We start from the raw sequence: 14941 nt of genomic DNA, 5'->3' as shown, positions 1-14941 counted from the left end.
GGAACACACAACGTGGTGAGCTTTTCTCTGCCTCCTACCTCTCCCAGAAGACAAGTCCTGCCCCTATTTGCTGCAGGGGATGGGAAGTGAGCTATGTCTTCAGTTCTTCTGTGATCCCCAGTGTGCTGGCCTGACTCATTTTCCCCACACAATGGAAAGGTTTTGGGTTCCTGTATTGAGGTTTCAAGAAAATGGAGACAGTCTGCATTAGTTTCTCATTTTTGTGCAACAAATTTACACACACTTATTGGCTTAAGACAACACAGGTTTATTCACTTACAGTTCTAGAAGGGAGTTGTCTAAAATGAAACCAACAGGTGCTAAATCAAGGTGTTGGTATGGTTCATTCCTTCAAGGAAGCTCCAGGAGACAATCAATTTTTTGTCTTCTCTTAATTTTAGAAGTTGCCTGAATTCCCTAGTTTGTGGTCCTTCTTACATCTTTCTGGATTTTTTAAAAAAGATTTTATTTATTTATTTGACAGAGATAGAGACAGCCAGCGAGAGAGGGAACACAAGCAGGGGGAGTGGGAGAGGAAGAAGCAGGCTCATAGCAGAGGAGCCTGATGTGGGGCTCGATCCCATAATGCTGGGATCACGTCCTGAGCCGAAGGCAGACACTTAACCACTGTGCCACCCAGGCGCCCCAACATCTTTCTGTATTTTTACTCCAAACTCTTCTCATCTCCTTTTCTGCATTCAGCCTTGCCTCCTTTATATAAGTTTCCCTGTGACTATCGCATTACATTAATCAGTAAGGCAGGGGGATCCTCTCTTCAGAAACCTTGCTAGAATTCATGCAGCCCATTAAGAGGCCAATTTAAAAGATGTAGCTGATGTAACTCAGGAATCACTTGTGGAAGCAGAGAACACTCCTCTGGATATGGCTGTGTTTGGGGAATCTGGACTGGGAAGTCCAGTTTCATCAATGCCCTGTGAGGTTGTAGTCATGAAGAGGAGAGTTCTGCTAGTGTTGGAGTTTTAGAGACCACCTTGAAGAAAACGCCCTATCAAAATCCAAAATATCCCTATGTGACATTTTGGGACCTGCCTGGAACCTCAACCCCTATTTCCTTCCACATATGTATCTTGAAATGGTGGGATTTGCTAACTCTGATTTCTTCATCATTGTTGCTTCCTCATGGTGTAATTTTAATAATGTTTTTCTGGATCAAAATATTATGGAGCTAGGTGAGAAATTTGACTTTGTTAGAGCCAAGGTGGACAATGATTTACATAATGAAGAGAAAAACAAGGCCAGGTCCCTGAAAAGGGAGAGAGAGAGTTCTTCAGCGGATAAAAGACAACTGCCTGACAAGTCTCAGTGACATCAGAGTGCATGAGCCAGGCAACTTCTTGGCAAATTTGATTTGGGTGACTGATTACCCAAGACGAGAGGAGACCCTGCTGAAGGAGTCTCCTGTTCATAAGCACTACACCTTTGTGTTCCTGTTGCCCAATTTGTCTGATGCTTCCATTGAAATGGAGACAGCTTTCTTCAAGAAAAGATCTGGCTGGATGCCCTGAAATCACTGGCTTTCACTTTCAACTCCTTCATGGCCTGCTTCCATGACTTTGATTTGTCTCATCAGGAGAAGTGCTTGAATCTTTATGAGAGTCATTTTGGTTTGGATGAGAAGTCAATCTAAGGGACTGCTGGGAAGCTGGTCATGTCTGTGGAAGAGATTAAGAGTTTTACCAAGTCCTTGAATTTCTGGTTACTTCTGAAGAATGACTGCATAGCTGCTAAGGCCATGAAGTGTGCTGAAGGCCATTGGTTCATGAATGGAGGCATCTCGTCCACTCTTTGCCAGTTTTTGAAAATCTACTTTCTACATTTGAAATTCATGAATAAAGTGGCTGATGATGCTAAAATTCTATCGTGTAAGACTTTAGAGAACTTAAGTCTCACAAGATTCCAGAGAGATGCGTCAGAATGCCTAACTGAATAACACATGTGTCTCAGACCCTGTGTTCTACGAGTAGGGTTGTGGTTATCTTTTACCCACCACCAAGGTAGTATCTTCCTTAAAGTGGTGAGAATGTCTCCATTGGAGAAAAACCATTGTTCCACTTGGATAATCCATTGCTATGCAAAGGGAATTTGACCATGGGCTCTTTGTGCATTCCCTGGATTATTTTGCTTAAATCATGACAGAAATGCACCCATATTTTTCATTAATCTCTACCAGTTATGAGGTAGTTTTCATTTGATCGATTGACTCAGATAATGAACATTTGGTACCATCAAGGAAACTGTTTTCCTTTGTTTCTTTATGAATGATTTTCTCCACGCATCATATTAATACCCCCTTCACCAATCTAAGGGAAATGCACAAGTCAGGGAAATGTCTAAGTGAATACTGTAGTGTGTAGTAGGGCACTGCAGCAGGAAGGAGGAAGTTGAAAGAGGATTAGGGACATGTTTTGGGAAGTCATATTTTCAGATATTGTTGAGGAACAGAGGGAAGGGAACAAAGTCAGGGTTTATATTTCTTTTTAAAAATTTTTTTAAATTTAAATTCAATTAACTAACATGTAGTACATCATTAGTTTTTGATGCAGTGTTCATTGATTCATTAGTTGCATATAAGACCCAGTTCTCATCACATCACATGCCCTCCTTAATGCCCATCATCCTATTACCCCAAGCCCCCACCCACCTCCTCTTCCGCAACCCTCAGTTCATTTCCCAGAGGCAAGAGTCTCTCATGGTTTTGTCTTCCTTTCTGATTTCTTCCCATTCAGTTTTCCGTCCCTTCTCTTACGATCCTCTGTGCTATTCCTTATATTCCACGTATGAGTGAAACCATATGATAATTGTCCTTCTCTGATTGACTTATTTCACAGGGTTTATATTTCTAAGAATTTATCAACATTAATTGGGCTGAGGGATCAGTGAACTGGGCACAATGAGGGGCAAGGGATATGAGAGAGTGAAGGTGAATTCAGAAGGAGTGGGATAAGCTGGTGATGGGTATTAAGAGGGCACATATTGCATGGTGCACTGGGTGTTATATGCAAATAATGAATCATAGAACATTACATCAAAAACTAAGCATATACTGTATGGTGACTAACATAACATAATAAAAAATTACTATAAAAAATTAAAAAAATTAAAAAATAAATAAAAAAAGGAATTTGAAAGCAGAGGCGATTTGAATTAGGCAAGCTGGAAGAATAATGCCTTTTACTTCCACCCAAATATTGCAAAAAACCTGTGAAACAGGGACTGGTAAGCAACAGCAATATCAGCCTCAGGGCTCAAGGATTGTTATTCCTGCTGTTACTGTAATTGTGACTTTTCCCACTTCTTCCCCAGTTCTGGTATAAGGTGGATGTTTTATGGTTTAAGAGATGTACAAGGGGATGCTGTTTCTCAGACCTCTCATTACTCTGAAGACTCTCCCCAGAGACTGGAGGGAACAGATTTATAGAGGAGGGCACTAGTGTTTCAAAATGCCCTGACCACTCTGTGCTGCCCCACTGCTCAGGAAATGTCTGCAGGAGGAAAGAAGGGAGTCAGTAAGGCAGGAAGTGAATGATTGTGCTGTCTCATGCATAACAGATGTGTGAAACATTCAAAGGGAAGGAGCTCTTGACCCTCTTGTGCAGCCACATTGCATTTAAAAATGTTCATGCCTTAGACTTTGATATGCATTCTCAATGCAGGATTTATACTCTCAAGATCCAGGCTGCTTGTCATCTTGCCACCAGATACCATCTGTCCTTATAAAGAGTAAGGACACTGAGGAAATCCTCCTTCTTTTTCACCTCATCAACCAGATATGGACAGCATTGGAACTGTTACAACCTTCCCCTCTCTAGAAGTCATGACCTTTTCAAGATCCCTAGGCCTCTTCTTCCCAATTCAGTGCCTTTTCATTAAAACAGCAAAAGGCAAATCCAATGGGTCTTGTATGGGTCCCTTTGAAAAGACACTTGCGATAAAACCAAAGTTATCAAATACTTACAGCTGTGGAATTTGCTTTAAAGTTCTCTTGTTTCCAGAGGAGACAGGCAAATGAATTTTCCTTTTGAGAAGGAAGAGCTCAGAGGAAGGTGAAAGTAGTGGAATAAGATTTAGTCGTTTGCTTTTATCATTCTTGTCCTAGAGCGAGCAACAATGTTCATGTGCCTGGCTGGCATTTATGAAAAACCTAAAAGATTCTCCTGGCCATGCAAAATGTGAAAGAGGGGATTATTAAAAGGGTAGAGTAGTGTTAGGGTCCCAGGGGAGGAGACAGAGCTATGAGGTGTCTGCAGACCAAGACCTATAAGCCCAGCTGATCAATGATTGTGAGTGATTTGGGGTTGTTATCAGGTCAGCATCCAAGACTCAGGCAGTTTCTGCCTGAGGTGGCTTCTGAAGCTCCCCCAGAGCTTCTGTAATTGTTGGCCATCACTTTTGGAATCTGGGGTGACCTGCTGTCATTCAGCACTCTCACTACCATCTCACTGTGCCTGAAACATTTTGTTTCCCATGAGACCTCCCCCCCTCCTTGAACACAAAACTCCTTTTAATGACCTGAATTTGGGAATCATGACTTGGACCACCATAGAGTTGCTGTAGGTGGAAAGGGAAACTCCTCACCTATGATCCTTGGTGCTCCTGTCTGAAGACATCTTGTAGTCTTCTTACCAGCTCTGTCAGTGGTAAAACTACCACTGTCCTAACTTCTCTCCTGTTTAGGAGCTGTGAGATGACATGCTCTTTCTCAGAAGTAGGACATGATTAGCACAGGTGATATGAAAACTCCAGCTATCAAGCCACTTGGGCCTCTCTCTCCTAATATATCAATCCTAAATCGACATAGCAAGGGACAAATGAAATCACTTCCTGGGAGTCATCATTCAGAAAGGAGAGGGTAAACTTTAGTGATCTTTGTTGGGATGCCTTTTCTCCTGCATAATTATAATGACAGAGAACTTTTATTAAAAGCTAACTGTGGAGGGGTGGAGTTAAGATGGCAGAGGAATAGGGGTCCCCTTTTTCAGCTGGTCCCCTGAGCCAAGCTGGATAGGTACAGACCATTATGAAAACCCATGGAATCAGCCTGAGATGCAGGAAGATACATCTGGATCTCTACAAATGAACATCTCCAGCAGAGAGTATTGAGGTAGGAAGCGGGGAGCCGTGAATCTGCGCACAGATATCCGAAGATAAACAGAAGGCGGAGGGAGCCTCCGTGCTTGGGTGCCAGGAAGCGGTAGCCACCTGCACTGGGCAGTGGCCGGACTGGCAGACGGGCACCTGCAAGAGAACAGATTGAGACTGTGAGACTGGGAATGCGTGCACGTCCAAACTGAAAACCCGAGCTCCAGAGCGCTGACTAGAACCGGACTGAGACTGGGAGCTCAGGAGCGTGCACACGACCAGACTGAAAACCTGTGCTCCAGAGTGCGCGTGAACCTCACTGAAACAGAGAGCCCGGGAGTGTGCACGGGGGCGGCTGGCAGTGTTAGAAAGACAAAGGACAGAGACGTGCCAACGCTGGAAGTGAGGGCTGGGACGCCAGCTGCAGGGTTTTTAGCAGGACCAACAGAAACAGGGTTAAAGAGGCCAGGAGAGCTCAGTGGAGAGCAGACTGCGATTTCTCTGTTCTGAGACAAAGGCTAGGATTCAGCCACTGCTGCTCTGATTCTCAGAAGAGGCACAGAAAACCGTCAGGGAAAGCCGCCAGAGAACAAAAGCCCAGAAATACCAGCTCACATTGTGCCAATCCCCATCCCCCCTCGCAGGGAACAGGGAGACTCTACCCAAACAGGGTTGCCTGAGTATCGACGTGGCAGTCTCCTCCCCCAGAAGGCAGGCTGAAAATCAAGAAGCCCACATCCTTAAGGTCCCTATAAAACAAGAGAACACTGCCTGGGTCCTGGTCAATAATTTGGGCTCTGGGCAACCCCGCAACCTCTCCTCATCAAAATGACGAGAAGGAGAAATCACCCCCAGCAAAGAAAAGATAATGAGTCTGTGGCCTCTGCCACAGAACTGATGGATATGGATATAACCAAATTATCAGAAATGGAGTTCTGAGTAACAATGGTCAAGATGATTGTAGGCTTGAAAAAAATATTAACGAAAATATTAAGAGAATATAGAATCTCTAAGGGCGGAAATGAGAGCGAATCTGGCAGAAATTAAAAATGCTATGAATCAAATGCAGTCAAAAGTAGATGCTCTGACGGCCAGGGTAAATGAGGCAGAAGAACGATTTAGTAATTTGGAGGATGGGATGGTAGAAAAGAAAGCTAAAACAGAAACTTGGCTCAAAAAAATCCAATCTCAAGAATGTAGATTATGGGAGATTACTAACACAATGAAATGTTCCAATGTCAGAATCATTGGCATCCCCAAGGGGGTGGAGAAAGAGAGAGGTTTAGAAGAGAAATTTGAACAAATTGTAGCTGAAAACTTCCCCAATCTAGCAAAGGACACAAGCATTCATGTCCAAGAGGCAGAGAGGACTCCTCCCAAATTCAACCACGACAGACCTTCACCACGTCACATCATAGTGAAATTCGCAAATATTAGATCCAAGGATACAGTATTGAAAGTGGCCAGGGCAAGGAAATTTCTCACATAGAAAGGCAAAAATATTAGGATTATGTCAGACCTGCTTACACAGACCTGGAATGAGAGAAAGGGTTTGGGGGGGGGCATTTTTAAAGCTCTTTCAGAGAAAAACATGTAGCCAAGGATCCTTTATCCAGCAAGGCTGTCATTCAGAATTGATGGGGAGATAAGGACCTTCCAGAATCATCAGTCACTGACAAAAAACAAATAAAAAATTCATAATCATGAAACCAGCCCTACAGGAGATATTAAGGGGGGTTCTATAAAAGTAAAAAGGCCCCAAGAGTGATACAGAACAGAAATTTACAATCTATAGAAACAAAGACTTCACAGGCAACATAACATCATTAAAATCATATTTCTCAATAATCACTCTCAATGTGAATGGCCTAAATGCTCCCATAAAATACCACAGGGTTGCAGATTGGATAAAAAGACATGACCCATCCATTTGCTGTCTACAAGAGACTCAGTTTGAACCTAAAGATACATCCAGACTGAAAGCGAAGGGATGGAAACCATTTTTCATGTGAATGGACCTCAAAAGAAAGCTGGGGTAGCAAATCTCATATCAGACAGATTGGATTTTAAACTAAAGACTGTAGTTAGAGATACAGAAGGACACTATATTATTCCTAAAGGATGTATCCAACAAGTGGATATGACAATTATAAATATCTATGCCCCCAACAGGGGAGCAGCAGGATACACAAGCCAACTCTTAAGCAAGAATAAAGAGACATATAGATAAAAATGTGTTAATAGTAGGGGACCTCAACACTCCACTATCAGCAATAGACAAATCACCTAAGCAGAAAATTAACAAAGAAACAAGATTTTGAATGCCATACTAGACCAGATGGACCTCATAGATATATATAGAACACTACACCCCAGAACAACAGAATATTCATTCTTTTTGAATGCACATGGAACATTCTCCAGAATAGACCATGTTCTGGGTCACAAAACAGGTCTCAACCAATACCAAAGGATTGAAATTATTCCTGGCATATTTTCAGACCACAATGCTTTGAAATTGGAACTCAATCACAAGGAAAAATTTGGAAGAAACTCAAACACTTGAAAACTAAGAATCATCCTGCTCAAGAATGATTGGATAAACCAGGAAATCAAGAATCAATTTAAACAATTTATGGAGACCAACAAGAATGAAAACACAAGGATCCAAAACCCATGGGACACTGGAAAGGCAGTCCTAAGGGGAAAATACATAGCCATCCAAGCCTCAGTCAGAGAATAGAACAATCTAAAAGGCCATTTTTATATTCACACCACAAGAAGCTGGAACAGGAACAGAAGAATAGGCCTAATCCATGCACGAGAAAGCAGTTGATCAAGATTAGAGCAGAGATCAATGAATTAGAAACCAGGAGCAGAGTAGAGCAGATCAACAGAACTAGAAGCTGGTTCTCTGAAAGAATAAATAAGATCGATAAGACACTGGCAAGACTTATTCAAAAGACTAGAGAAAGGACCCAAAATAATAAAATTATGAATGAAAAAGGAGAGGTCACAACCAACACCAATGAAATAGGAAGGATCATTAGAAATTTTTATCAACAGCTTGATGCCAATAAATTAAACAACGTGGAAGAAATGGATGCCTTCCTGGAAACCTATAAACTACCAAGACTGAAACAGGAAGAAATTAATTTTTTAAATGGACCAATTAATTATGAAGAGATCGAAGCAGTTATCAAAAACCTCCCGAAAAACAAGACTCCAGGGTTTGATGGATTCCCCGGGGAATTCTCCAAAACATTCAAAGAAGAAATAATACCTATTGTCCTGAAGTTGTTTTAAAACAAAGAAACAGAAGAAAAACTACCAAACTCATTCTATGAGGCAAGTATTACCTTGATCCCCAAACCAGGCAAAGACCCCATCCAAAAGGAGAATTACAAACCTATATCCCTGCTGAATATGGAGGCAAAAATTCTCAACAAGATCCTAGCTAATAGGATCCAACAGTACATTAAAAGGATTATCCATCATGATCAAGTGGGATTTGTCCCTGGGATCCAAGGGTGGATCAACATTCACAAATCGATCAATGTGATAGCTCAAATCATTAAGAAAAGAGTCAAGAACCATATGATCCTCTCAATAGATCCAGAAAATGCATTTGACAAAATACAGCATCTTTCCTAATTAAAACCCTTCAGAGTGTAGGGATAGAGGGCACATTCCTCAATTTCATAAAAAACATCTATGAAAAGCCTACAGCTAATATCATTCTCAATGGGGAAAACCTGGAAGCCTTTCCCTTAAGATCAGGAACACGACATGGATGCCCACACTCACCATTATTATTCAACATAATACTAGAAGTCCTTGCAACAGCAACCAGACAACAAAGGGATAAAAGGTATCCAAATCGGCAAAGAAGTCAAACTGTCTCTCTTCACAGATGACATTATACTCTATATGGAAAACCCAAAACAATCCACTCCCAAACTCCTAGAACTTATAGAGCTATTCAGTAATGTGGCGGGATACCAAATCAATGCTCAGAAATCAATTGCATTTCTATCCAAGAACAATGAGACTGAAGAAAGAGAAATTAGGGAATCCATTCCATTTACAATGTAAATTCCATTTACACCAAAAAATCATACGTTATCACAGAATTAACTTAACCAGAGATGTAAAGGATCTATATTCTAGACACTACAAATCACTCTTCAAAGACATTGAAGAAGACACAAAAAGATGGAAAAATATTCCATGCTCATGGATTGGAAGAATTAACATAGTTAAAATGTCTCTGCTACCCAGAACAGTCTATACTTTCAATGCCATCTCAATCAAAATACCAATGAGATTTTTCAAAGAATTGGAACAAACACCCCTTAAATTTGCATGGAACCAGAAAAGGCCCCGAATCGCAATGGAATTGTTGAAAAGGAAAAACAAACCTGGGGGCATCACAATGTGGATTTCAAGCTGTACTACAAAGCTGTGATCACAAAGACAGCATGGTACTGGCACAAAAACAGACACATAGACCAATGGAACAGAACAGAGAACCTAGAAATCGACCCTCGGCTCTTTGGGCAACTAATCGTTGACAAAGCAGGAAGAAACATCCAGTGGAAAAAAGACAGTCTCTTCAATAAATGGTGCTGGGAAAATTGGCCAGCTACATGCAAAAGAATGAAACTTGACCACTCTCTCACACCATACACAAAGAAAAACTCCAAATGGATGAAAGACCTCGATGTGAGACAGGAATCCATCAAATTCCTAGAGGATAACATAGGCTGCAACCTCTCTGACATTGGCCACACCAAGTTTTATCATGATACATCTCCAAAAGCAAGAGAAACAAAATAAAAAATGAACTTGTGGGACTTCGTCAAGATAAAAAGCTTCTGCACAGCCAAGGAAATAGTCAAAAAAACTAAGAGGCAACCCACAGAATTGGAGAAGATATTTACAAACGACACTACAGATAAAAGATGGGTATCCAAGATCTACAAGAACTTCTCAAACTCAATACACGAGAAACAAGTAAACAAATCATAAAAGGGGCAGAAGATATCACCAGACACTTTTCCAATGAAGACTTACAAATGTCTAACAGACACATGAAAAAATGTTCAACATCATTAGCCGTCAGGGAAATTCAAATCAAAACCACACTGAGATACCACCTTATGCCAGTTAGAATGGCAAAAATGGACAAGGCAGGAAACAACAAATGTTGGAGAGGATGTGGAAAAAGGGGATCCCTCCTACTTTGTTGGTGGGAATGCAAGTTGGTACAGCCACTCTGGCAAATAGTGTGGAGGTTCCTTAAAAAGTTAAAAATAGAGCTATCCTATGATCCAGCCATTGCGCTACTGGATATTTAACCAAAGATCCAGACGTAGTGAAGAGAAGGGCCATATGCACCCCAATGTTCACAGCAGCATTGTCCACAATAGCTAAATCGTGGAAGGAGCTGAGATGCCCTTCAACAGATGACTGGATTAGAAGATGTGGTCCATATATACAATGGAATATTACTCAGCCATCAAAAAGAACGATTTCTCAACATTTGCTGTGACACGGATGGGACTGGAGCGGGTAATGCTAAGCGAAATAAGTCAAGCAGAGAAAGACAATTATCATATGGTTTTACTGATTTATGGAACATAAGAAATAGGATGATTGGTTAGAGAAGAAAGGGAAGAAGAATGGGGGGGGGTAAACAGAAGGGGTAATGAACCACGGGAGACTATGGACTCTGGGAAACAAACTGAGGGCTCCAGGGCGGGGGGAGAATGGGATGGGCTGGTGATGGGTATTAAAGAGGGCACGTATTGCACGGTGCACTGGGTATTATACGCCAGTAATGAATCATGGAACTTTACATCAAAAACTAGGGATGTACTGTATGGTGACTAACATAATATAATAAAAAATATTATTATTAAAAAAAAAGAAATAAAAGCTAACTGTGGGCCCGGTTACTGCTAATATGTTTCTCACGTCAAACAAGGTAGAGTGTGGCACATTTATCACCCACGCCAACACAGGGGACCTGTGTCAAGTTCGAGTCCCCATAACATTTGCCTTTGAAACCAGTGGGGCTTAACTTCAGGAATTTGTTCTTGTTGTTGTTGTTTATTTTGTTTCATTTTATTCCACAATCAGTGGCATTTAACACCAGGTATTTTAGAAATCAACTGGATCAGCTCTGGAAGAGCCAGTGGCAGTAGGAACCTGACCCTAAACCTTAAATAGCATAAACAAACAGCCCTTTGGAGATAAGCATAGAAGCAGCAGTCACAAAAGCCCCTAGGGTATAAAGGAAGGAGATTTGTTACTAATATCAGAATGTGCACTGGAGGGACAGGCATCTTTAGGAGACTTCTCCAAGAACAAACAAGCTGGTGAGTGCCACTTCTCTACCCACCCCATCCTAGTTACCAGAACACCAGGCAACCAGCATGAATACTTGCCACAGAGCTTGCTAACACCATGTGACCCATCCCCACATTCTCCAGTGTACCCTCCCTATCCAACATGCCCCATTTGTGCAGGAATCCCTCCAAAGCATCTCCAGACAGGTCTCATCCTTCATATAGCCCCAGTAGGGACCAGGACTGACAAGTACCTTAACACCATGCACCCCACCTCCATGTATTCCAGTTGACTTGCTTCAATCAATCTACCCCATCCAGCCGGAGTCCCTCTAAAGCAGTTCCTGATTTTTCTCATTCTGCAAGCAGCCCCAACAATGCACTGCTCCGCTCCAGAGTGACCTTTACTCCATGGAGAAAGGAAGATAACCACACATACAAATTCAAATACAGCCCTAGCAGTGGGCTGGGGACGGACATCTGATCTGCCTTCCAGTGCAGCCCACTAACAAAAACCTCACTGGGGGCTGCACAAAGGGAAAGCCCTGTTTTGGGGGGCCACCTCAACCCTAAGACAGACTGGGGGCAGATATCTGCTCTGACTGCAGGCCAGGCACAACAACTAAAGCCTCAGGGGACAACATATAGAGAATGCCCCTGCTGTGTGGTGTGACAATAGTCCTGGCAAGTGAACCATGAGCAGGCATCTGCTCTGACTCAAACACAAACCCAGGCAGCCCCAGAAGGTCCCTTTAACAGCATAAGGACTATACAAAAAGCAAAGGGGGCCATTGCAGCCAACTGGAATGAAGGCAATGCATTTTGATCATATATAGGACACACACAACACACATAAGAGACACCACAGATTGAACCAGTTCTGGGGAACAGGGCACATTGCACTATAGGTCACTACAGGACCTCTTCTACATAAGGACACTACTCTCAAGGTGAAGAGACCTAGTTGACTTTCCTGCTACATAGAATCATGGAGAGTTAGATGAAATAAGGAAGGAGAAATATGTACCAAATAAAAGACAGGACACAATAGCAGAAAAAGAGCTAACAGAAAAGGAGTTAAGCAATATGTCTGATAGACAATTCAAAGTAATGATCATAAATATATGTGCTGAAGTTGAGAAAAGAGGAAAGGATCTCATTCAGTGACAAGATAGAAAGAAAGAGTAGAGGATCTTCCTCCAGTGAGAAGATAAAAAGATAGAAAGTATAAAAAAGAACCAATCGGACATGAAGAACTCAAATTAAAAATTCACTAGAGTGAAAAGACAGTAGAGTAGAAGAAATAGAAGAACAGACCAATGACTCAGAAGACAGAGTAATGAAAAGGAACCAGACTGAACAGGAAGAAGAAGAAGAAGAAGAAGAAGAAGAAGAAGAAGAAGAAGAAGAAGAAGAAGAAGAAGAAGAAGAAAGAAAAAGGGGGAAAAGAGGATAATAAGAAACGAGAATAGGTTAAGGAAACTCAGTGACATTACCAAATGTAATAACATTCACATTTAGGGATCCTAGAGGGAGAAGAGAGAGAAAAGGGGGCAAAAAATTATTTTAAGAAATAATAGCTGAAAACTTCCCACATCCGAGGAAGGCAATAGATATCTAGATCCAAGAGACACAGCAAGCCATCAAAAAAAAAAAATCAATAAAAGGTGGTCCACAACAAGACACCTAGTAATTAAAATGGCAAAAAGTAATGGCAAAAAGTGAATTTTAAAAGCAATAGGAGAAAACATTTGCATATAAGGGAATCCCCATAGAGCATCAGTTGATTTTTAAGTAGAAACTTTGCAGAGCAGAAAAAAATGTCATGAGATATTCAAAATGCGGAAAGAAAAATACCTGCAGCTAAGTCTATTCTATTGAGCAAGGCTGTTATTCAGAATAGGAGAGATAAAGATTTTACCAGACAAAATAAACTTGGAGGAGTTCATCTGCACTAAATCAGCATTATAAGAAAGTTAAAGGGAAAACTTTGAGTGGAAAGAAAAGGCCATAATCAGGGTTAAGAAAATTAGGAAAGGTAGACATTTCACAGGTAAATACAAACATAATAAATGTAGTAGACCAATTGTTTACAAAAGCAATCTTGAGGTTAAAGCAGAAAAGCAGTAAAATCAATTATATCCATAAAAATCAGTCAAGGGATTCACAACTAAAAGGGTGTAAAGTATGACTCCATATATATAAAACATGGCAAAAGGTATAAAGAATGGGTTCAAACTTAAGTGACCATCAACTTAATATAGGCTGTTATATACAGAACTTATTCCATGCTCATGGATCGGAAGAATTAACATAGTTAAAATGTCTATGCTACCCAGAGCAATCTACACTTTCAATGCCATCCCGATCAAAATACCAACGACATTTTTCAAAGAACTGGAACAAACAGCCCTTCAATTTGTGTGGAACCAGAAGAGGCCCCGAATCGCCAAGGAATTGTTGAAAAGGAAAAACAAAGTTGGGGGCATCACAATGCCGGATTTCAAGCTGTACTACAAAGCTGTGATCACAAAGACAGCATGGTACTGGCACAAAAACAGACACATAGACCAATGGAACAGAATAGAGAATGCAGAAATGGACCCTCAGCTCTTTGGGCAACTAATCTTTGACAAAGCAGGAAAAAACATCCAGTGGAAAAAAGACAGTCTCTTCAATAAATGGTGCTGGGAAAATTGGCCAGCTACATGCAAAAGATTGAAACTTGACCACTCTCTCACACCATACACAAAGTTTTACTCCAAATGGATGAAAGACCTCAATGTGAGACAGGAATCCATGAAAATCCTGGAGGAGAACATAGGCTGCAACCTCTACGACATCGGCCACAGCAACTTTTCTCATGACACATTTCCAAAGGCAAGAGAAACAAAAGGTAAAATGAACTTATGGGACTTCATCAAGATAAAAAGCTTCTGCACAGCCAAGGAAATAGTCAAAAAAACTAAGAGGCATCCCACAGAATGGGAGAAGATATTTTCAAGTGACACTACAGATAAAGGACTGGTATCCAAGATCTACAAAGAACTTCTCCAACTTAATACACAAGAAACAAATAAACAAATCAAAAAATGGGCAGAAGATACGAACACTTTTCCAATGAAGACATACAAATGGCTAACAGACACATGAAAAAATGTTCAAAATCATTAGCCATCAGGGAAATTCAAATCAAAACCACACTGAGATACCACCTTATGCCAGTTAGAATGGCAAAAATAGACAAGGCAAGAAACAACAATTGTTGGAGAGGATGTGGAGAAAGGGGATCCCTCTTCCGTTGTTGGTGGGAATGCAAGTTGGTACAGCCACTCTGGAAAACAGTGTGGAGGTCCCTTAAAAAGTTAAAAATTGAGCTACCCTATGATCCAGCCATTGCACTACTGGGTATTTAACCAAAGATCCAGACGTAGTGAAGAGAAGGGCCATATGCACCCCAATGTTCACAGCAGCATTGTCCACAATAG

General features: G+C 41.2%; 1 protein-coding gene and 1 pseudogene across 2 annotated transcripts in view; one reads left to right on the top strand and one right to left on the bottom strand.

Moving 5' to 3' along the window:
• Positions 1-252: 252 nt before the first annotated feature.
• LOC103680636 (T-cell-specific guanine nucleotide triphosphate-binding protein 2) overlaps positions 253-14941 on the bottom strand; it is an 81453-nt gene continuing 66764 nt past the window's right edge. For both annotated transcript variants that reach the window (XR_005832600.1, XR_005832598.1), the window contains exons 3-4: positions 3977-5256; positions 253-1673 (exon numbers count right to left, since the gene is read on the bottom strand). The gene's annotated coding sequence lies outside the window, so the exon portion shown is untranslated. The remainder of the gene's footprint in view (positions 1674-3976; positions 5257-14941) is intronic.
• On the top strand, positions 612-2523 carry LOC121100779 (annotated as a pseudogene).

This window comes from Ursus maritimus, unplaced genomic scaffold (assembly GCF_017311325.1).
Source record: "Ursus maritimus isolate PB19 unplaced genomic scaffold, ASM1731132v1 scaffold_5, whole genome shotgun sequence".
NCBI classification, from domain to species: domain Eukaryota; kingdom Metazoa; phylum Chordata; class Mammalia; order Carnivora; family Ursidae; genus Ursus; species Ursus maritimus.
Note: the sequence above shows the minus strand (reverse complement) of the source record. Positions and strands in the feature narration are given on the sequence as shown.